Here is a 23,532-nt window from a genome sequence, read left to right on the forward strand (position 1 = left end):
TTTTTTTTTTTTTTTTTTTTTTTTTTTTTTTTTTTTTTTTTTTGTGAAAAACCGTCCAGGCGGTTTTACGCACTACAGTGACAAACAAACAAATAAACAGGTCGGGACTTATTTTTGTTTTGGTAAATAAATACCAAAAAAAAGTATACTTCGGACTAACGATACAAACAAATCCTACGCAGCGATAATATTTTGTAAATTCGCAACAAGTTCAGTCGGCGAGTTTTTTTTACAGCCGCTGCGAATGTGCCGAAGGACGTTATTTCGTTTTTCAACGACGGAACGGTGGATATATAGAGCCGCGCGGCAACTTCCGCGTGCCGAAAAACTTCGGGATTTATTCATTACACCTGCGTTGTTACCATCATACTCGCGTCACATACGTCTCCATGAGATACGAACGCGCCTTGCCTCGTTCAAGCACTCTTTCGACCATGAAAACATTTTTCTACTACATTAAATGCTAGGAATGCGTACTAGTGCATGAAGGCGTGGCGTGTTTTTCGCTCCGTTATATATTTAAAAGCAGGAAAAAAATAGCGTAAACTTTATTCTCACTTCTTATTACGCAATGGAACTTTTTCTTTTACGTATAATTAAGAATAATCATCATGTTTTAAGAATAACGATAAATTCGTAAAATTAAAGTATGTATGACGTCAAAATGCGGACAATAAAAAATCGTGCGTTTTGTATAATTTATTTAGCGAATTTAATTACAAATACATTTTCTCGTCTGAATGACGATAGAAATAGCGAATTGGCAAATTTTCCCGCGGAAATCTCGCGCTATATTATAAGTATTGCTTCAAAGGGCAAAATATTCTCGGTCGTCGCCGAATATGTTAAATATTTCTTTGACAGGGAAATAGATATCCGCAGCTTCAACTACAGCAAGTTGCACGTAAATGAAACGCATATCTCAGTTTTTGCGTAGTTTATATTATGCATGTTTATGTGCATGCGAAAAAGATTATCTTTGTAAAAAAAAAACTTTTGTGATATGTAGTAACAATGAAATAAAAAAAACTATTATTTAAAAATCTCAAAGTTTATTATTAACATTATTATCTAACTATAAGGTGACAACAAAAAATGTATTAATTATTTTTTTTTTATCTGGAATGCATTTTTAATGATTTTCAAGGAAGAGAAAGCAATAAACGGTGTCGCGGTAAAAAAAAAATCAAAGTTGATAACGGGTTAAATTATTAATTTACATTATTAAACATCTGTTAGATACTTAATACTACACACATCACATATGTATACATATAGATTGCGTACAATGTTATGTCAGGTTGAACAATATTTTGTAGCAAGTAAAAATATTTCTATATTTAATATATTTATTTAAATATTGTAATTAAATCATGTTACGTAAAAAGAGTTGTGTATGTGTATTTTTTTAGAAATAAATAAAATAAGTGTATGAAACACTTTCTCTCAAGATAAGCTTCTATCATAACAAGTTTCTTTACATGTATCACAAAATCGATTACGTCTACATACAACGTGAATCAATCTCAACGCGCGTTAAATATGTATATGTTTCTGTACAGCAGGCTAATCCAAGATAAAGTTAAAATGCCTCGCGTGAAAGTCGTCTTATTTTCGAGCGGCTTATAAATACCTGCGACTCTGTATGAAATATATAGAAAAATCCGGCAAGGTGTTACGAAAAAGTCGTGCTTGGAATACCAACAATGTACATTCGACGCCATGCTGCCGCCATGTCCTCGATTACGGGAACGTGATTCGAGCTCTCTGGTTGGACCACTCAGGCTTCATGACAGCGACTGATTTGAGTCGCCATCTAGTAGCTAGTTGCCCAAGCTTTTACTTGCGTCCACGTTACACGATACAGAGGTATCGCTCGTGCCACGAAGTGGCACGAATCGATCCCGAGTTTCGGAAGCTTGAATCAGTGTATGTGTTAGACATTGACGTACGAGTGTATTCTTGTATACTGCACCCTGATATTTAAATTCAAGGACTTTTAGATTTATAGCGTTCACAGAGTTGCTCTCGACATTAAGTGTTTCTAAGAAATTCACGAACGGATATAATGTTTATTTAAACTGCATCTATACCACACCCATACTCATACACATACACATACATATTGTACATGCACGTATAAAATTTGAATATTCTTGGAATAAATTTAATCTCCTCCCCCCATAAAGTGATATATTTACTTCTTAAAATATATTGCTGTGTGATTGTGTATTATGTGTGTATATACGCCAGCACACATATGTCTTTTGATTGACAATGAGATGCTTTTGAAACAGAACATAAAATTATTAAAAATAATTGCAAGGATATATTATATAAGTTTAATAATTCTTAAAATTTTATATTCATATAGGATAATTATTATAGAATTGTATATAAAAATAGATCCGAAAAAAGTAACAATAATATCCGATAGACAGATACAAATCTTTAGATACTAATACATGCGTGCTAGAAAATACAAACTCGTGTTCTCTTTTGCTTCAGAGGTGGAAGTAGCTTCGACCTATCTTTAATTCCACGGAGATGGAAAAATACTAAAAAGAATATATTACGAGTACTTTCGAACACGTGCACTTGAAGGCTCTTATTTGCCTACCGCGTGTATTATCATTTCTTAGATCTATCTTAAGAAAAAAATCCGAAACAAAATTATTCTATATCATGTATACATATATGTATAAAAAATTCTAAATTTCCATTTAAAATTAAAATAATTTTTTTGCGAACTTCTTTAATTGATAAAATAATAAAACTTTCTCATGTACTTTATACGTAAATAAAAATCGAGAAAGAAAGAATAAATATATGAGAATGTTATGTATATTTTTCACTATATTTACACGCTACTCGAATGTAATATACTTTTGAACGGTATCAAGCTGGACTAAAAAATTCTGGGAAGGCAGCGTCCCGACTGTCTGTCTTGCACAAACTCCTGGGCGTGTAATTCAAAATGATTACAAATCGTGTAACATGGATGTTCGGATCGATACTAGTCGGCCTTTCCTCCCTTCCCTCCCTTACCCCCTTATTCGTCCGGTTTCCAGGGATCGGACAGGGTTGTTGGGGCGCGACCGACTGGTCTGGACTGGTTGACCCCCCGTCTCGCCTGGTCTCAACCCACTTCACCCTGATTTTCCCCTACCTCCTTTGCCACATTCCATATCCATCGTTTTCTCACACAGAACTCTGCGAGGGGAACGATGAGAGGGGAAAAGGGATTCGTGACTAGCGATTTTCTCCAAGGATGGCGCCACGTGCACCACGTGGACTGTTTGTCATTAATCAATAAAAGGGTCGCATAAAGAGATGTTTTTCATTTAATCAATAAAAGAGAACTAACAGTATAAATATATTTTTAACAACAAGAAAAAGGATAGAATTTTATCCTGAAGATACTTTTTAGCCGATAACGTATCACGTATTTTAAAAGATAATACCGTTATTTTATCGCAATCATTGATATATGTATGTATAAATGTATATGTAGCAGATAATCATAAATGTAACGCAAATAATCCTTCGCTTAATTCGCGGCGTCACTAAAATTCGTCCCGCGCATTCGCATAAACATTTGCGTATACGCAAGATCGGACACAGGATTTTAAAAAAAACATACAAAAAAGAAGAAGGTCCCGCCCCACGTCGATGCAGCGGGATGTCTGATTATCATACTTATTACGCCGGCTATAATATAAGTTTTGAAACGCAGCTGATGCTGGGTTCCGCCGCGAGGCATTGAAAATGAAAAAACAAAAAAGGAGGAGAGAGAATGCCAGCTAAAGCATGAGGGAAGGAAGGAAGAAAGAGAGAGGAGGACGAAAGTCGCCGATGCGGAACGTCGATTAACCGGTTAATTCATTGAAGTGGCTTATTTAATGGCACAAAGTCTACCATAATACTCGCACACTCGTTTTCTGTAAAGACATGGTCATATAATTCCTACAGCAAGGCTAATAAGAAAAGAAAGCAGTACTCTCTGGTAAAGACTAAAAGAAAGAAGCGATTGATAAAGTGAGAAGAGCGAAAAAGCAGATAGAAATTGATCTCGTGTTGAAGGAGAGGATTACAGGGCAAAAGTAGGAGATTCTTAAAAGCATTTAAATCCTCTTCATGTTTTCCACAGAAATAATTGTTAGTGTTCAAAAGATTGATAATTTTCTCAATGCTCTAAAATTTATTTAAAACGAAGTTCTCTTTGCTTTCCTAATTAATGTCACTGAATTTTATATAATAATTATTAATTATCTTTGAGCAATTTGTAAATCTAAAATCGATCGTTTCTTTTCAAATTTTTTTATTTTCCTTTCCTTTCAAAAATACACATATATTACAGCTTTTCTCTCCTCTACTCTTCCTATTATATTTACATTACATAGTGCTATGTCTTCCTTTCTCTTTTTTTCCTTCTCCCCTTTTTCTCTCTTCCCAATTTCTTCCCTCTTTTTCAATCTTATAAATTGCCATATATACCCCTCCTTCCTTCTTATACAGCATAGATCGTCTTTTTTTAATCAATGAATACGCGGATGCGTTTATCCTTGTCATCCGTATTGTGGAAACAAGAATGTAGTAGAGTCTGGCCAATCAGAGCGAAGCTCTTCTACTGCCGATCAATGCGAAACTCCACTGTACCGACATGTATCTTTGCTGTTACGTCGAAAGACCCAGCCCAACATCTCGGATCAAGAAAAACGCCATTCGTACATACAATCTCGCAATACTATGAGAGATACAATGACAAATACCGCCATGACATTTTTAAAAATCGGATCTATTTTCTCGATAAGGTTCACAGTTGCAACTGTTGTGAAAAAAATATTTTGCACATCTACGTATGTCCAAAGTACATATTAGTCATTACAATTACTTCTTTTAACATCAGTTCATTTTACATCACTATTATACAGCACCATTTGTTTTTCCTACTACATGTTTGTTTTCGCTAAACGGTATTATATTTATTGCATATGTATAACTGTACGTATTAATCCAGTTTAAAACAGACAAAAATAAAAGTGACTATTGCTTGTATTTTTCATTAAACCGCTAATAAAATGTAATAGTTAATAAATAAATATTTTTTGTAATTATAAAGGAATCATAATTACAAGAAAATATTTGTTTTTTAAAACTGTTACGTTTTATTAGCAGCTTTATAAAGAATACAAGCATTTCGAATAACTTGAAATTTAATGCAATGAAAATTTCGAAAGAGATCAACTCTTCTAAAAATTGCCAGGCGAATCAAAATGATTTCAGTTTCTCGAGCTCCTCCGGATTTCGATTCGACTTAAATCTGACTTATTGTTAGTATGATGAACTTTCTTCTCGAGCGCGCATTCTTGGAGTATTCTCGTTTATTACATTAAATTTTTTATTCTTCTCCCAACTGTTCCCCTCTTTTTTAAAGATCAATCAACGGAAGGATTATTTCTGTCTCGTAAAGCAATTTCTAGAAAGTTATTCTTAAAACGATATTTTCAAGAAAATACTGCGTACAGAGATATTTCGTTCTCTTTGCTATCTCTCGGCGATCTACATAGAGATCAACCGTTAACTCCCTTTCCTTCTTCTCCCTGCTTTACCTCTCCTCCCAATTCCTTGACCTATCTTAAAAATATGTAATTGTCTTTTTTACGATTGTGAGATTGTTTTAGAATGAATCGAAAGTATGTTACGATTAGTAAGCGATTTTATATGAATTTTAATTTAATATTTTTTAATTTTTCTTGTTCTCTATGAAATTTGTTTTCATAATTTTTAACTTTTTTCATTTATTATTATTTAAATTTGAAGAAAAGAGAATATTTTTGTTCCAATCGTGAAGTTTTTATATTCTATTATTAGTATTCAAAACAAACAATATACATTACATATACAATTCCTATCGTCTGGAAAAATGGCAGACTCTGGTAGAGATTCCACATTCGTAATAAAATATCGCAGTATCGAGCGATGGTGAATCTCGTGTAAGGGAAAAAAAAAGATGAAAGCTTCGCTACATTTAGTACATGTACTAAACATGGACCCGCGAGGTTAGTCCCTCAGCTTCTTAGTATTGCTAGAACGTTTCTTTGTTATACGTCCTTCCATTACGCCGCCTCATGTTTTATGTTTATCCGGTCCAGCATCGGATCGGCATAAACCGTCAGATTACGCCGAGAATTTTCTACCACGACACGTTGCCAAAATTGAGGTTTCCGAGTTATATATGGACGCTCGGAATTCTCCCACCTCGTCTATCCTCTTCAAACTCCCCCCTCCACCCCTCCATACGACTTCAGCTTTTCCATTACATCACGAGGTCAAATAGAAAATTGTAGATCTTACGCAACATATACTCGCAATGGTTATTCTCTTTACAATAATTATAAAAATTACTAAGAATACAATATCATGCTTATATATGTATATATATATATTGGAAACAAAGTATTAATTTATAGCTACAAACTTCAAAAAAGTATTATAAAAATTTAATAAAATCAGAATGTAATAAATGCTGATTTAACGATTAAATTCTTTTTGCTAACTAAAGAAGTTAATTAAATATTTTATTAGCTATCTCAGGTTATATTTTTTCCTCGTCATTATCTTTAAAATCAAAATATTTCAACTTACCCATAAGATGCTAAGTCGCCAAAACGCAGTTCCCAAACCTGCAACAATAAAACATTGTTCGTTTGAAATGTTTTGCAATTTTATGCAAGTATAAAATATGATGTCTATTTTAGTTAATATATATAGGATTTGGCTAAATGTTCCACGATTCATTGTTATCTATGTATCAATTTTAAAGTCGCATATAAAAATCGTATAGATTGTTTTTTATTGCAATTTATTTATTAATTACAATTTAAAAGATTTTAATCTAAGAAAATTTTGATTTCAGATATTTAAATTGTATTTAAATCGTGTGTATTTTTAAAGTCTTTTCTCAAACGAAAAACTTACATTAACCTTGTGCATTTTTTCGAATTCACTGCATATAAAACCCACTTTGCTCTACGATATAAATTAATAGAAAAGATCATTATCAACACAATGAGTTATCACAATCGCAGACTTTTATCGGCAAAATCGGAACACGCGTGTTCAAGCCAGATACAAATGCAGAAGTTAGGCTCGGCTCAACTTGTCTGTAAGCTTCACGAGAGACATGATCATCCTTCCCATGTAGTGTGTCATTCGCCCCCACTCGACTACATAGTGTTTGTGATCGTGATCAGCGGCCTCCCGCTGTTCCCGCGAATCATGTTTTTTCATTCGATTACCTGGACCTCAGCCGCGATGCATTGTAATCGAGCGACATTCTTAAGCCACGGTCAAGGCGGGGGCACCACCGTGGTCAAAAGCAGCATTAACCACGTTGTTTTCAGTTGTCGATCTTTCACACACGGTATGAATTTGGATCACTGCGCTTTTATGCCAAACTTTGCGGAATCAAATATACTAGTTAAAAAATTGAAAAGATACAGCAAATTATGATCTTTCTCGATCTATTGCCAAGAAAAAAATTAAGAGTCTAAAAAAGCTACAGTTGAAAAATCTCTGATGATTTTGCAACAATTTATGTATAGTTATTGCTGACACGATAAAAGGTTACGTATATAAAAATCCGTGTGTGTAGGGCGACTAAAAGTTGCTGCTTCAGAAAGCATATTGTTCACGTTATTGAACGCTTCCTCTCAATTGCTTCAAGTAGATGATATCACTCTGCCTGTTATACATATACAAGGTGTTTCAGTCAAGATAAAAACATTGCAGAAAAAAAAAATCGCAGGGTCAAGAATTCTGAATCATATTTTGTAGAATCAAAGATATTTAGAAAATTATTTGTTTCTAGTTGCATTTTATATATTTTTAAAGCCATTATAAATACCTCTCTAAATCTTTAATTTTTTTTTTGTATTTTCCGATTTATTTAACATGCAAGTTGAATAAATTTAATTACGACAATTTTAAATATATAAAGAATTGTTTCAACGGTAATAGTTAATAGAAAGTGAAACAAAAAATGAAACAGCCGAGTCCAATGGAAAAGACGATGGCAAAGCAGACACCGTTACATGACATTACTCGAGCACAATGTGCGCTCACGTACGAACAACAAGGTAATTTATATGAGACACGCGTTAGACTTTGTCTGACAATGAGACGCGCGAATAGTTCGGTTTATTTTAAAACTTTCTATTAAAACTATACGCTTGGGTTTCTTGATTTAAAATCATATTACTTACTGTATTATTTTAAAATTTGGTAAGATACATTCAAAATAATTACTTAAATTTAGATCGATATCGACATTGATTTTTAAACTCTTTTTTTATCACGATGTAGTAAACGTAATTTACTTTAATATTTTGAAATAATTTTGATATATTAATAAAAAATTTTATTGTGCTTTGCTTTAATATAATAAATCTATATACACGTACATCAATAGACGGGGGAGGAAGAAGTAGAAACTCGTTCTAGAAAGAGAGAGAGAAAAAAAAAGAAACTTCGTAGCTCTAGGTAGAATGAACGAATGAGAATTCACGATGATAGATATTGAAATTGAAATTGGTCTCGCACCATTAATTCCTTCACATTGGATAGCTGAAACGATTTGATCGTTAGATTAGGCACGCGTATGCATATGCATTTACATTTATCCTGCTAGCTTTATATCGTGAGTATGCCTTCTACGCTCGTATTTTCACGCTTACGATTGCGTTTCGTGTCTTTAGCCATAACCTTTTCTCTAAGCGTTCACACGTGAAGGACGTTTGTAATTCACGAGGCGAGTGAGCTATCGATTCGCTAAATGCTGAATATTACTTTCTATTAATATCTTACATGTTAAAAAGTTGTATATTATATTACCAAGCTGAGAAGAGAAATAAAAAATATGCTCAAGATGTTAATCAGAAAAATTTATTTAATTATAAATTATATAGCGCGATATTTTTCGATTTTTTCTCTTAAATATATTTCAAATCTGAAATAATATATACAAAATTTAATAAAAATATATTAATTAATTTTCTCTCTTTCTTTCTTTCTTTGTCTATAATTCGCAATAGTCGTTTTTTTTCAATCACAATTATTTGAGAATCTATCTCTTATTTTGAATAGAAATATACTTCAATAAAAATATTGTTTCTCATACAGATTTTTATATAATATTCAAGTTCAAGTTTTACTGGCGCTATACCATTCAATTATCGTTACAATGTTGATAAGAATTAACCTATAAAAACAATTGGATCAAGAGTGCAATCATATGATTGCATTTATGTTATCACCAAGCACCGATAATTTACGATCAGTACGAATAAATGCATTGTATAACGGTTGCAACTTGTACATACGAATATAGAAGCTGTCTTATAAATCTAAATCTCAAAATTTCACGTGTGTATATGTATGTGTGCTCTTCTACATATTTATACGTTTAAACTATTTAAAAAACATAGAGTTCTGTAAAAGCGAAAAAAACAGACAGAGAAATTCTAGATAGCTTGAGTAAAATAACATATTTTCTAGGTTTTATTATAAATATTCCATTAAAAAAATATATATTATATAATTATTAAAGTTTTATTAACACACATAATCTCTTCTAATTGCTAGATAATTGCTAAATCTTAGGTAAAAATATCCTACATTATTTTGTCTCATAAATATCTAATTATTTTTTAATTAAAATAATATAAATATTTCGAATATGTGCGCAAAAATATCGTTTTTTTAAGATAAGCGTTGATCCTTCGTTACATACAACTCGCGTATTAAGATTATGGAAGATCAAAAACCCGCTCTTTCTTTCCCGGCGTATCCCGGCGGGAGCTAAGTTTTTCAAGAAATACACACGCCACTTTGATATACCACTTGACATATTTAGCCCCGCGGTCGTACAGACATAGTAACACATACCAGCAATTCTTTTACCGACACGTTTCGCTTTATACCCCTACGAAAGTGCATACGCCGCTTTACAACTTAAGGAGTTTTCCCGAAGAGACACGGCGTAGAGGAAAGAAAGAGGAAGAGAGAGAGTCATAGTACGACTGTATCTAAGTGGACAACTTTCACGCTTGTGGAGGGTACGCGTAAATACGTGAAACTCTAAATGCATGTTGCATGTACGAAAAAAAAAAAGAGAATCGCCCTTTGAGAAAGATAGACTGACTTCTCAGATGCTATGCATTACTTTGAAGTTCCTATTTTGTACTCTGATGTAATTTTTTATCTAAATTAAAATTTACAATAAATCTATATATATTATCGTAATAAGCATAATAATATAACAGAATAATTAGAAATATCGAGAATGTTCATAATTTAAATATCTAATAACATAAATATCTTCAGATCTCGTTTTGTGTGATTATTCTTTCAGAGGGTGCAATTCTGCTTGAAGGGGTATACGTTTAAAAATAATATCTTAAATATACATGTATTTTGAACAGGTAAATCCTCCTAGCTTTACACGACAGATGCTTTGCATAACCCCGCAACATGTATAAACCCGCCGCGGGCAAGAACGTAGCGCACATTCATCCACAAGTGTCTGCTTTACTTTCGAATACGTGTGCTGCGATGTGAAGCGGACTAGATGTGCCTCGTGCTGCTTTTACGAGAGAAGTTTCGGTTTTTCATGCATTTATCAAAGTGAGATATACGGGGTGTATTCGTAAGAAAGGTAGTCGAAATATAAAGAAATCATCGTTATACATATCCAAACTTGAAATAATACCTAAAACTCGGAGATAATATTAAGGTTGCAAGACCAAGTTTTTCATTTTTCACATCAAAGCCTCGATATAAATTATATGCAGAATTAAATGGCAGTATACATTTTTCTCCCTTCACATATTACATTATTATTATTATTATTATTTTATTAATCAAAATTCGCGAAAATGTAGCCTTCGTAGTGATATCTCTTAAAGGTCGAAATATACAGTAAGAGATACATTTCTCGTGACACACCAGATATGTAGAAATGGTTCTTCAGTGTTCGTAGTTCGAGCCACTCCCTCCTATCCGCTTCACCTGCATCTCGCTTCGAAGGTAGTAGCTATCGCGCCGAGAAAACAAAGTAGACGTCGGCGAGAGGAAGTGGAAGGGAAATCGGGAGTATAACGCAGTCTTGGGACGAGAGATAGTATGGTAAAGGCGTTCTCTCTCTCGGGCGGCCATGGCTGAACTGCAACGCCATGTTTCGCTCCTGCGCGTTACCGAGCATGGGGTCCTTTCGTCTACCCCGGCGTCTTCGTAAAACGTGGACCGACAACATTGTGAGACGACGAAGGAATAACGCGAAATATATCGCAGTTACTTAAAATTTTCTTCGTTTAAAATCGTAAACATCGTGATTTGTCGCGATTTAGAACGCCAAGCAATTATTTTATTCGTAGAATAAATCTCCGTCATATTTATTCTCTTTTTTGAAATTTAAAAATATGCAATATTTCTGTTTAAATATGAAATAGTCGTGATTTAGAGAGCCAATCAATTACTATTTATAGCGAATGCTTGTCTGTCGGTTTTTTCCAGCCAAAGTTTAAAAATATTCTTTCTGTCTAAGTTTGAATAATATTGGTACTTATTTTGATGTAAATACAATGTTTCTAGCTATGATTTAATCGCCTACAAACATGTCGCATGTGTTGTAAATTCTTTGTGAGACGCACATTACGCGGACATTAAGATATTCCGCGATACTTTATTGTGGTATTTTAACGCAGTTTCGTTATTGTATAGAGCTATGAGATAGCGTGGTAATTATTTAAGCGACGCATGATCTATGATTATAAAGATGTATAAAGTTGCGAGTTGCATATATGTATATAGTCGTTTCTAGATACAAGTTCGTATGCATGAAAAGGAAAGAAACGCACAAGTGGACGTAAGATGGATACGCGCACGCAATACCTGCATGTAAATGTTGCCGTGACCCTTATCGTAAAATGAAAAATTGTTGCCCACGAAAGTTTCATTAGCGTCCCTTTTATCCGGGACGTATTTTATATTGAACTGCATCTAACAAGTTAGCGTATTTACATAAAAATGCGAAAAGGCCCGCGTTATCTTATATTTTCGATGCGTCGTATAAAACGACCAAACGTACGATCGTCATTAAAAATATAATGACGAGGATCAAATTGATCTCGTTTAAGTCGCGAACGGCATCAAGATCGTCGGCGCATCACGGATAGCACGACAATTACGGTGAAGAAAAAGTATTTAACGGAGGAAATCGATATTGTGCGATAGCTTTGACCTAGTTTTCGCGATTAAATGCGCGTAGCGAATTTCACAGAGATCATATCGTCCCTTTTTCCATCTCCACAATTTCTGCATTATTTTTCTTAACAACAGTATGAAAATACGGGCAACATCCCGCAGATATCAATACAAAAAATAAATTGGGTGATGTGACAAGTGCCAGGAACGCTAAACTCATCATCTACTGCTCTCTCTCTCTCTCTCTCGCTTGCTTATTGTTAGTGCATTTAGCGCATTCTGGTGCACCCAAATTCCGGGCGTGCGAAAGATCGTTGCCGGAGAGACGCGTAGACGCACTGGGCGCGCGCGCAATCATTCGCGGCGAGTGGGGGAAGGAGGGGGTGGCGAGAAACGCGACGACGCGCATGCACATCGACGTCAAATTTCCGTCGTCGACCGACATTGCATATATGCTATGTATATATAATATAGCGAGTACAGCCCGTAGCGCGGAATAATATTCGCGGACACACGACTGCGGCAGGTTATGCAACAACAACTGCATGAAAGTAAATTGGCGTAATCAGGCGACGGGGATGGCAGACGCGCATGGCAATCTCACGCAATATTGCGCATGCAAAGTTTATAAATTCGGAATCCGCCCGCGCCATTCGCGACTGTATTGTATATACATATACATATATATATATATGTACATATACTCTGTGCGACATATATGCACGCACACATGACTCGTTTGAATGAGAGGCTAACCGAGTCTATCGATCCTGCGCTGCACACAGAGTGCTTTTTCCGTTCCACAGTATAAAATCTGCTTCATCGTGATCCATTTTGTTCCCGAGATATACGCGTGCTTTCCACTTTATTTCATTTTTAATATTCTTTGCATTTTAATATAAGATTGTTGAAAAACTTTATGCTATTTTTGTGCCTTTGTATCTTTATTTATTTTCAAATGACAGTTAATGATTAGAACAGTGTCAGAAAATGATTTCCTACTTAAATATCTCGACTTATCACTCACGTAATTAAAATAATTTTTTTAATGATTTAATTGAAATTTCTTTTATGATCCTATTATTGTTTTAATTTAAAATTTGTGTGTTTATAGAAAGTTATGTATAATGTTATCTAATCACGACACAAGTCATCCGTTTCGGCCATCTAATCCGTTTGCGTTTATCTTTCTATCAGAAAAGATTATTCACTCGTCTAATTTATTAGATTAACATTATATTTTATTATCTCTTTATAAAAATTATAAGATAAAATTACTATATATATTAAAATTTATAGATCAAGATGCTACATCGAGATAATAGAATTTTGTTATCAACATTCGTGCTTTAAGAAAAGCTAACAATACTAATATTTTTTGATTCGAATCAGATTTATATTTACAATATAATACAAATGCAAAAATGTTTTAAATTTTATATGCATCAATTTTCTTATATCAAGAATGAATCGCATCTTATTTCAAGATGCGATATAGAAAGGGTTCTAAAAAAAAAAACTTATTACAATCGGATGATTGGAAATGTGCGGACATGGATGAAAGAATCGGATATCTTTCAATACTAGAAATGGCTTCAACAACGAAATGTTGGAACCCTATTTTCTGTAAAGATCAAGATACATATCCCTCAGATATGTTCCGGCTAGAATCCAATATTATAGTCTCAGAGATATGATATTTCAGATATACAATAAATATTGCCGTCCTCCCATTCATTGTCGCAAGTACAGCAAACATATAAGAATAACAGACTGAATATACTAAAATTTTTCATAAGAAATAATATAATTTTAAATAAATAATATCTTGATTAAATTAATACATAGTTGTGTGTCAAAATGCAGATAAAAATAATGTTAATTTTATAACAAATTCAAAGGAATTGTCAAAATTACCTCATTACTAGTAGATATATTGCAAGTTTTTTGCATTGCTTTTTATTAATGCATCATTTTATTGATATGTGCACAATAAAATTTTCCATAGAATGATTGTCTTTGCAAAAACATATTATGCATTTTTTATATTTATATATGAGGACTAAAGAAGGCGATAAAATAAGAAGTTTGAAAAGAAAGATTTACAATCCACGAAATTCCAAGCGAATATTTTTTTCTTCGCTTTAACGAGAAGAAGGCAACTATCCCATAAAGCAAAATAAACTTGGGTTATTGAAGATGCGGTAGCTTCCGGATAACCAAAGCAAATAGAACAAAAAATAGCGCAACCCTTTCACTCCTAGGGAGAAGAATACCTGACCGAGACGGTTGAATCGATGAGAAAAAATATGAAGTAGAGAGTTAACACGATATTCTTTTGCCCACACAAAAAATACCTGCCTTCGATCTTAAAAATATCTCCTCGTTGTCGTGCTACTTGATACCGTTAGGTCAATAAACCCTTGCGTCCTCTTTCACTGGCGGGCGGAGAAGGGCTACAAAAGTTTCACCTCGCGAAAGTCGGTGACACGTCTCTCTCTCTCGAATCTTATTTTATTTCGAAACTTTTGGTACACACTTTCGGTGTAGCAGGAACAAACGGAGAAAAAAAGAAGAAAGATTTTCTCGAAATGCGCGAAACATTAACATTTAATCTTTAAAGGATTGAACGCCAAGAGAGATCCATTGCGAGTTGGGATTTTATTTTCTTTACATCTTGTATCTCGCTGTAAATGTGCACAATTTTATCTTTCTACAAAGATCTCTCAGACCCACGGTTTATCGACCTCGGTTAAATGTCATTTGATATCTCATTTGCTCTTAAGGTTACTCGATATCTTGATCGATTAAATTAAAAAAATATTTCGCAGTCTCCACATAAGTTGAATGAAATTTTTAAAGAAAAATACATTTTATAGCAATCTTACCCGGAAATTGTGAAAAGGCCAAATATTTTGACTCTGATGTCGTTTGCAATCGTCATTGAATAAGTTCGCAGCCAAGTGAGAGAAGTCATTAAGTCAAATTAGAAAAACCTGGATAGATCTGATCCGATATTGATGTCTATCGTCGTCGTTGTAAGTCATCACTGCGACGGATTGTGTCGGGCCAGTTCTTATATATGATGCTATTCGTCGACTATTCTCAAGCTAGTTTTATTACAGCCAGATATGCTAGTTATAGACTGTGTGTGTTATATCGCCTTATCGGATGCCGATGAGAACATATTTTCTTGTACGGAAAATAGTTCTACGAATCAAGACCATCGACTAATTGGATATGGAAAATGAACTAATTATACATAAAGGATTTTAGCGATGAAAAATCAATCACGAAAATGTTCATTATATGAAATAATCTTTATTAAATAAATAAATTGTTAACCTATATATGTCAAGGACGATTCTTACCTTAATATCGATGCCGTACATAGTTATTTTGATATGATAATACATGCACATGTATATATATAAATTTCATATACTTTTAATATTCACTACAGTTAATTTCGTTTGTGTAATATATCGAGTCAATATATCATTTTTTAATTAAATTATTAATTATTTTAACGCTATTTTTTAATCGATAAAATAATCACTGGTAACAAATATTTAGAGTATATAAAGATAACATTAACAATTACACTAGTTATTTAATGTCCTAGCAAGACCAAGATTTATTTATGGTTAAGTAAAAGTTTTAATAACAAAATTTCCGAATATATATGCAATCATAATTGAATCAAAGGTATGATATGGCTCGCAATATCGGGCGATAACACCGATGTATATTGAATGTATATGGTTTGATAATCGACGACACCTGCACGTTCTACCAATTGAAATATAGCAATGCCTTCGCGTCGCGTAAAGTAATTTCTTATCAAATCGAAAACACGATTTAATTAAATATTTTTAGTTGACTGCGCATTCTCCCCACCATCATCTGCCACCCCCGCCAGCATTCTTTCTGCATGCACAAGGATTCGGTGCTATAAATGCCACATGTTCATGTATATAATTGACTATTCCCGTTAGAAACATCTATAAGTGACTTTTACGATCGCGATGTCCCACTAACCTCGAGATAAAGAAATTGTAACTCGATTTGTATCGGTTTTATTTTTCGATTTGTAAATGAATTGATTGCAATTTTTTAATAGTAGATTTAAAATCGTATTTTTCTGTGCCAGTTATTTCTCATCGTCGTATCGTACAAATATCACTCGTCCCTTTTTACGTCGCTATAAATACGAAGAAAATTCTCCCTCCCCCGAACAGTTACGAAGATCGCTGTATGCTTCGTTCCAAAAGTACTTTCCAACTTTGCGTAGTAAAAATACGCTGGTCCACGATCGGCTAACCAAAATATCGGAGCCGAACAAAGTAAAGTTCGTAGTCGAAGATAGATCGTAACGGAGGACGATGGAGGACTGATTCGCAAAAATGTATTAGATCATTCATGTCCGTGTACTTTGTGGAATTGGGATCCGCGGAGGATTATTTCATCTTCCCCCCTACCCCCTCACCCCTGCAACTTTCCTCATCTCTTACATACTATGTCGTATTCTCCAATTTGTAAATTGCAAAAATCACCAGGGACTCAGAGACAAAGTGCATCGCGAGAAACGAGCGAAAATAAATTTGTCCGTTCCCCGAGTGGAACTTTACGAAGAGAGCAATAAGAAATTCAATTAACATCTCAGACACAGAACTCGTGCGACGTAAAAGGAACGCGCGCGGCGGATATTTTCGTCGAGGAAATCTTTCATATCTCGTACTTTGTGGAAATTGGGATACCGTCCCCCCGTTCTATCCGACCGACGACCTCCCGGTCAGCCGATCTCCTCTCTCTCTCTCATCCCTCCAAAAATGGCGAACGTACATTTGCTTGTATGCGCTCTGTGATCTCTGCGATCTGGAATTGACCCAACGTCCCTCTGGGAAATAGGAAGCAATACCTGTCTCTCCAAATACGACTGAGTGGCCGCGCGAGAGACGGAGAAATAGAAAACGAACGAAAATAGAACGCGGAGAGAAAGAAGGAGGGAAAATGGAGAAACGTGTACCTTCACCTTTCGAAGACATTTTCGTCGACATATTGCTCTAGCAGCTCACGGCAAACGGACGTTTCGGTACAGAGTACAGTTGTATACTATACGACGCGACCGGAATATGTTATGCCATATACACGTAAGGTAGATACATATATTTATGTAATGTGGTATACTTGTGATAGTGATCTCATTTATTTACATTGTATCCGCGCGATGGTAACGATTATACTATATCTGATACGGTAGAGTAACGTCAGATTTGACATTAACTGATTTTTTGCGTGTGATTCACGATATTTTCTTCTTACATTCTTATTTTTTCGATCTTCCTTTTCCCTCCTTTTCTATCATAAATTTGGTTTCTCATTGATTTTTTATTGCTCGCTTTCTGTCGCTCGAACTCGTATCAATAACTGAGAAAATATCACAAAAGGATTAAAATTACCATTTTCTTTGTTTTTCTCTTGCTTTTTCGACAAACACACATAATATAAAATTTTTTCGGTCTGTCATTTTTTCCCATAGCTCATGTATTATGTATACCATGTATATAAATGAAAGGACAAAAGTAGAGGCAACAAAAAGCAAGGACTTATAAAATAGCGCAGATATCTTTCTTTCATAACACATCTCTCTCTTGGAGGAGATATCATTTCTAAATTCCAAAATAAGATTTTAGGCACTAATTATCTTGTGCAAACCGAATAAAATATTTTCAAACATTAAAATTATTACGTTCCCATTTGTAATACGTTATTTTTAATAATTTGTGATATTAAATATACACTGCAAGTCTGTTCATATAGATTTATGGCAAAAACTTACAATTACTTACGTATTCTCATTCTACTAATTAGATTACATGATACGGAAATGAATATGTCTATTTTCAACAGTCGTAATGTAAATAGAAGCTACGCGCATATGATAACTATCAAGAACTCACTGAACCATTTCGCTACTTATGTATTATTAATCTTTTTGCATGGGTAGCGATGGGAATACAAATCCCCATTGTGTTAGATGCTAATCTGATACAACCGCAAGAAAATTTTTTGTCGCTCTACGGTAGAATAATCGCGCTAATTCGCAAAAAACAAAGATAATTATATACATATCATAGATGTATATCTAGATATCTATATATTATACATATTAAAAAGCTAAATCAATTTGAGTAAAACGTAAATGTATTTAATATAATATTTTGTTTGGACGAGTTTCATTTCGTTGGAGGAACAAGTTAGGGTTTCTCTTTCGCCGAACGAAAGAAGGAAAATATTACTGGCCATGTTCGCCGCATCTACATCACGAGTTTCACGAGTTAGCTTGTTTACGGACCAATTTCGCACGGATACAGGCTGCGCGAAAATAGCATTTTCTTTTTCTAGAAATATAAGCCTTCAAACTTGTGTTTTAACCTTCAACTTCTGAAATACTTCTTCGAGACTCTTTGTGAGAGTTATTATGTACAACTGTCACCACGTTTCATATATTGCATAATCCGAAAAAATATCTGTGTAATTACTTTTACAATTCTGACAGTATTTTCTCACAAATTCTCATTTATACTTATAAAACAACGATTAATATACTTTCTATTAATTTAATTTTTTTAATTAAATTAATAGAAAGTATATTAATCGTTGTTTTATAAGTATAAAAAAAAGGGAATTTGTGAGAAAATACTATCAGAATTGTAAAAGTAATTACACAGATATTTTTTCGGATTGTGCAATACTTATATAAATATTTAATTAAAAGAATTAAATTATTACTTATAGGATGAGTATAAATTTGCGCAAACTTTTACGTTAATATTTATGGGATCAATGCACGATATGATATTTTCAATGCAAATATGAGGAATTGCTTTTTACTTGTATTTAACATTCTCATACTCGATGTTATCTCGGCTCTTAATTGTTCAGATGAATTATTATTCTTCAATCCTTGACTCAAGCATCGGCCATGTTGACCAAATCAAGCATAAAAATAATTAAAGCGAAAAGCGATATGTTATATAGAGGAGTTATATTATCTTTGAATAATATATTCTCTGTTTCTATTTTTCTCCTCTCCCTCTCTTTTTCTCTTCTCTCTCTCTCTCTTCTCTTCTCTTCTCTCTTTTCCCTCTGGAATATATTCCTGGGAATACATTCATAAAGTTATCATGTATGTACATTCCGCTCAGATACATCGGACACTAACATGGAGGATGCCAAGCATCCCTGCATCGTTGAACATGCTGTTAAAATATCTTCGCGATTGAATTTCCTGGCAATTCTTTCGAGATGATGGGATGTGGTTTCCGCCTGCGCAAGTTTTCAATGTCCAATTTATCGAGACTTTATCCTTTATACGGAAAGACGACCATGTCTGTGTTGGCATTCTTATCCTTATTTAGTGGCGAATACATATATATACATATTACATTTTCCATTATATTCTCAATCAATCAATTTTCTCTCATTTTGGACAATAAATTGTTGCGGTATATACAGGGTGTCCCAAAGCACCCTTGACAACGCTCGTGAGCAGGTAGAGCACAGTAAATTGAACAGAAAAGTCCTGTACCATTTTTTTCTATAACGCTTAATAAAGGAGTTATTATTGAATAAAGTCTGGTCAATCAGCGCCGACTTTTAATCGGACGCACGTCAGTGAGCCGCCCGTCTGTTAGTTCATTTATACTTATAAAACAACGATTAATATACTTTTTATTAATTTAATTTTTTTAATTAAATTAATAGAAAGTATATTAATCGTTGTTTTATAAGTATAAAAGGGAATTTGTGAGAAAATACTAGTTAACATTAAAATTAATATTGACATGTGTATATTCATGAAAACCAACCGTGAATGGAAAAGATCAGCGAAATAAAAATCATAAAATGAACGCGGATTGGTACGATTCGTGGAATTACATTCTTGCATGAAGTCGTCGTAATCAAGAAATTCTCCGTGCCAAGTTCATCTGATTTAGATGCCAGCCGCTCAAGTTTTTATTTCGTACTTCGATCCCGGCTTCACTTCAGCTATCTCTGCCACATACGTGACGGCACGATGATGAAGAAAAGCATGGACAGGTATACCCGGCTAGGTATTCGTATGTATGACAGAGTATCTGTCCGTGTGAGCCCAGCTGCTCCGTACGTAGCGTGTGTATTCGTGCTATGCGGAGGGCGGATATATCGGCGTCAGCAGAGGATCCGTGCTGCCATTTTATCCAAACGTGATCTCAGCCAAATACAAAAATTCGTACGTGGCGACCAGCGTGTATACGTGTAGCCGTCGCCATCGCCCAAACTGATATGTTTCTCGCCAACGGAACGAATGCGCGAGACGGCCAGGCGTGAACAGGATCAGCCCGGAAAATATGACGCGTCAGTATGTATCAGTACTCGGACGCTCACGATTGAACCTTCATCATTTCTTGTGTCAAAACCACTGATATTCTCTGATTAAAATAAACCTCGTGCGGCAAATTCGATACTTTACTCTTCAACCATGTATCTCTCGTGTTTGAGTTAATAAATCCTCGAGACGTTAGTGACGGTAACGCGAATGTATTGAAATATTTAAATCACTCGGAACAATCCATCCATTGTTTGTTTTCAACATTAGATGTATCAACTTTCAATATTTCTAATTAATAAAATTTATGTTTTTTTATTATTAATAAATTAAACATTTTAATAATGTTTGATTTTTGTCAGCTAATTACATAGTATATCTTACATACTCTCTTGATCGATATAATATATGAAATATTATTAAAAAAATATAATTACTGTGACTCTTGAACAAACGTTTTATCATGAATATTTTGTCATGATAATATATATGAAAAATTAATATATTGTATAAATGGACATATCTTAATGAAAAAATGTTCAATATTTTTCTATTGTTGGTGAATATTTCTAAAGATCAAAAGAGCCGATATTGATAATTATCAAAAATTTAAACGAACTTCATCCTCTAATCCTCTTTCGTTCTACAGATATCTCGTTTCTCGGCATACGGTTATTATAATGATTAAACCGGATCGTAATTATTAAATGCGATCAAGACCTTCATTTTGCGTAAGCTCAATTCAATTTTATTGAATAAGAAATATTTTCGAGAAGCCTGTAATAGAGTACAATTCTTAAATATGCGCGCTTCGTTTCACAGGCGACGAAGAGTCGTCCAGGAAAGAGAAACGGAATAAAGATGCATCGGCAAGAATCAAAAATATGCGAGAGTCGCGACTGTGAAAACTAATAAAGTATGAAATCTTCGGGAAACTCCGAAAGTATTTTTGGTGTTCGTTCAGACATATCTCCATTATACTTCTTTTTCCTCTCTTTCACTGATGCTCTCCCTGTAAACACGTTATTGGAATTCCATTTACGTGATTTGGAGAAACATCACGTATACTTAAGAGGAAGTTGGTAATGCACATATCTTTTAAGAGTTCCTTAGTTCTCGTGCATCACATTGCTTTGTGAGATTGCGTGTTATCGTGCGGTTCCGCCATCCCCATAATCGCGATGCTTTTGGTCATAAATCACGATGCTCACTGTATCGTGATTGGTTTGCGTTTCCTTAATTACATTACATATCTTGTCACGCTCATAATATTTTTAATTAATTTATTTCATACACACGTCATTTTTCAAATATTTTGTTATAGGTTTTATAGATTTCATAATAATATAATAATTCATATATATCTATATATATATACAACACATATATATGTGTATATAAATATTTGTTAAAGAGATTTATCTCTTCATCTTCTTTAAATAAAAAGAAATGTGTCAATATATATTTTTTTATCTTGATTAAAAATAAAAAAAGTAATTACATAATATATTTAATAATTACTGAACTGAATCTTATCTCACACACACACACACACACAATGATAAATGTGTACCCATATAAAAATATATCTTTTTTGTAATTTGAATAACGTCGATACGATACTGATACTATTTTATGCTTATTCCTTACATTGTTACTATTATTTATTATATGTTTTGCTAAAATTTGATGTTAATATGTTGCGTTTATGTTGATTTCTATAGATTTCTGGCTACGCCATGGACTACTTGGATCGCATGTTGTCGCGCAGTTTCCCTGCTTTACGAAAGTGATGCTTCAACTAACAAATCACAGACTTTAGTGCATTGCGGCTTCCCATATGTGTGCTTACGACACTCCTTCAGCAACGATAAGGAGAATAATTGGATGAAGGGGCAGCAAAGAAAGTTCTCACGCGCAAAAGATTATAAATTTCACTAATAAACAACAAAGATATATAATAGAAATAAATTGAAACATAACAACAAAAATAAATACAAATAAAATATATATTATCGCTCTTTTCAGCTTATATTTTTTATATCATATTAATTTTTATTTTTATATTCATCAAAAATTATATTTTAGACATGTTTCGTTTTTATTTAACTGAAAGAAGATAAATATGGCAAAGAGACGAAAAGAAGGAAAGGATAACAGTAAACCTCACAAGTAGATGACCTAATAACTATCAATATTAATTTTATTACGTTAATTAGCAAATCGCTTTTCATAAGAAACGACATTTTAATATCCGTCGGATTGCGAATTAGAAAAGGAAATTAATTTTATTACACGGATAAACTTTACAACATTTTCATTAACATTTATGCCACACACACACACATATACATATACCCATATTATTTCTCAGTTTATTTTTTTTTTAATTTGCACAGATATTTGCCCTTTATACAAACAGATTATATATATATTCCTATTATGCGTTATCTATCAAAGTATATTATTGTGTGATATTGTGACAAGGTATGATCCTCACATTATATGGCAGAAAGGGGAGTTGTATATAGGCAACCTGTAGGCTTTGCGTTTATAGCGGGATGACACGAATTTCACGACTTATGCGTGCGACTGTCAAATTAATTTGTCGTTGCAAAAAATAATCAAGCATACAGATAAAACATGCTTTGTTGGATGCAACGATAACAGATAATTAACAATATTTGAAAGATGATGAATTTGAAAAAAAATTTTGAAATGATTGAAAGATATATGAATTTATGAAAAACGGAAATAAGGTTCTTTGACGAAGGTTATACAATAGATTTATTAATAAATCGTAGAAGAAAAAACTGAGGAGCCGAGAGTGAAATTTAGCACCACATGAAGGGGCTAATTCTAGATGTGAAGGGAGTTCTAAGAGCAAAGGTGGA

General features: G+C 33.7%; 1 long non-coding RNA gene across 1 annotated transcript in view; it reads right to left on the reverse strand.

Annotated features, from left to right (window-relative positions):
- LOC115235615 overlaps positions 1-23,532 on the reverse strand; it is a 69,560-nt gene that overhangs the window by 40,266 nt on the left and 5,762 nt on the right. Inside the window, exon 2 of the long non-coding RNA XR_003884063.1 lies at positions 6,649-6,686. This is a non-coding gene — a long non-coding RNA (uncharacterized LOC115235615). The remainder of the gene's footprint in view (positions 1-6,648; positions 6,687-23,532) is intronic.

Source organism: Formica exsecta, unplaced genomic scaffold (assembly GCF_003651465.1).
Source record: "Formica exsecta isolate Colony F162 unplaced genomic scaffold, ASM365146v1 scaffold228, whole genome shotgun sequence".
In the NCBI taxonomy this organism is placed as follows: Eukaryota; Metazoa; Arthropoda; class Insecta; order Hymenoptera; family Formicidae; genus Formica; species Formica exsecta.